The sequence below is a fragment of the Olea europaea genome, chromosome 12 (genome assembly GCF_002742605.1).
Source record: "Olea europaea var. sylvestris chromosome 12, O_europaea_v1, whole genome shotgun sequence".
Taxonomy (NCBI): Eukaryota; Viridiplantae; Streptophyta; class Magnoliopsida; order Lamiales; family Oleaceae; genus Olea; species Olea europaea.
Window position 1 is genome coordinate 24,746,294 of NC_036248.1, and position 2,391 is coordinate 24,748,684.

General features: G+C 27.6%; 1 pseudogene; it reads left to right on the forward strand.

Annotated features, from left to right (window-relative positions):
- The first annotated feature begins 1,730 nt into the window (after nt 1-1,730).
- LOC111406821 overlaps nt 1,731-2,391 on the forward strand; it is a 17,932-nt pseudogene continuing 17,271 nt past the window's right edge.

Here is a 2,391-nt window from a genome sequence, read left to right on the forward strand (position 1 = left end):
TGTTTATGATGACATTAATTAAAGAAAATATTAAAAAAAATGGTATCTAAAGGTTTAACCTTAAATTTCTTTTTGGTTCCTTTTCATAGTAAATATATTTTATCGTAGTAAATATTTAAATCAATTTTAGTTTGTTCAAATTTTCAAATGCGAAATAAATTTTTACAACTAAGATGAAATCATTTTGTACAAAAGATAAAGAAATAAAATTTTTAAACCAAAACAACGTTTTCCTGCTTAAATTAATTAAGAATTAGACAAAAGAAAATAAGTATAATTCTAAATATAGTATAAGAAAGAAGGGCAAAGTGGAAAGTTGATATCAAGAGAGGTTTCTGCCACTATTAATAGGGGAGGAGTGTTCCTACAATTATCATAAACTTCAAAGGAAATTTGAGTAATTGTCTCTTCGAATAAGTAAGACGAGGACATGGCAAATGTTATATATTCGTAACACAATTTTCTATTTACTGCACTACATTTTAATTGTATTCAAGGTTCTTAATTTTTGTTCATTGTAACATTTATGACCTGAAATTTTCACATTCTTAACTTTAACCTTCCATTAATCAACCAGTCTCGTCTCTCATAATGATTTTTGCTCAAAAGTTTTATGAGGAGGGTATGGCAAGACTTATTTGCTAACCATCTAAATAAGCAAAAAAAATAAATAAATGCAAAAATTCAAGTCCTCATTTCAAATGATGCAAATATAAAATTTGAACAGAAGCCCTAATCAATGATGAAATTGTGCTAATTAATAGAAGTTTCAAGAGAAAAAATTGGTCAAAAAAGATATAGACTTAAATACTATAATGAACAAAAGTTGAAGATCTCAAGTGAAATTAAATTACAACTACCCGTGACACAAAACAAGAAACAATCGAAGTTTAGACAATTTTATAAGCCTAGGGTTGGGCTTAAGCAATCTCCAACCTATATACCAAAATTTAAGATAAGTTTTGCACCATTTTAAACCAAATTTTATATTAAACTAATAATTATTTCCAACCATTACACCAAATGCATAGTATTTAATCATTTTCTTCTCTTTTTTTCTTCTTAATAATTATTTATTAGAAAAATTATGTCTTTATTTATTTTACAAATACATAAATTACTAAATGAATAATTACGTTAAATTAACAAAAATATTAAGTTCACTATATATACAGTTAGTAGAAACACTAAAAAAAAGAAACTATTAAATCATGCCATTAAAAAATAGTTCAATATATTTCGAATTTGGATATTATGATATTATGAAATTGAAATACTGTTACAATTTAATTCTCGAAATTTGTATGTTCTTCTCACAAATGATCGATCAATGCATTTGGAAGTGCATTGTGAGCCTCTTTATCCTTATTTATCCATAGCGGTCAAGGAATTCTTGAAATGATGATGGTTTTTCCCACAAAATGAATAGTATGTTTTTTCCACAAAATGAATATATTGTTCCAAAATAGTGCAAACTTTAGCACCACATTGAAGAGCTTTTGTACCAAAATTTGGTGCAAATTTGTATGTTTTTCCCACAAAATGAATACAATTGCACCAAAATAGTGCAAACTTTAGTACCACATTGAAGAGCTTTTGTACCAAAATTCGGTGCATTTTGATATTTTGATAGTCTCATTTGAAGATGTCCTTCGTGACTTTTTAACACAATCAAACATAGGAATGTTAAATAAGGCGAGCCGAGCTCCTAGGCTCACACATAGTGAAGCATGAGCCAACTTGCCCCTGATGAGACAAATCGAGCTGGCTTGCAGCTCGCTATATCTTTTCAGTTCTTTTTACTTTTCACAAGAATTGATATGTTCTCTATATTTGACAACCTGGCTCACACACGAGTAGACATGGGCATCGGGTGGGTCGGACCGGTCATTTCAATATCTAGAATCATTCATTATACTTCAAGTATTTCGCAAATAGAACCATTCGAGTCTTTGTAAATACTGGAACCAAATCTAAATCCGAATCGTCAATTTCAATTCTACCCATAACATCTTTATATATATTTATTTAGTAAATATTTCATATAGACCCTTGTAGTACATATACCTAATACGCTGCTACTCGAAAATGTTTGCGTGATGGAGAAAATTCAATTAAAAAATCGTCAAGAAGCAGAATATTGAATACTAAAAGCCACGAAAAAAATTAAATTATAATTTGAAAAAAAAAATTATTTTTCTTAATAATTTCTATTCAATCTATAAGAGAGGCGTACTATGCATATAATTTAATTATAAACAATGTTTAATTTTTTCTACATGCAAAATGAACTGATATAAAAAATAATAATTAAATATATAACTAATATAGTATTAAAAAATTACGGTCCACATATTGTACTTACTCTGTTGAAAAAAAAATATATTTAAA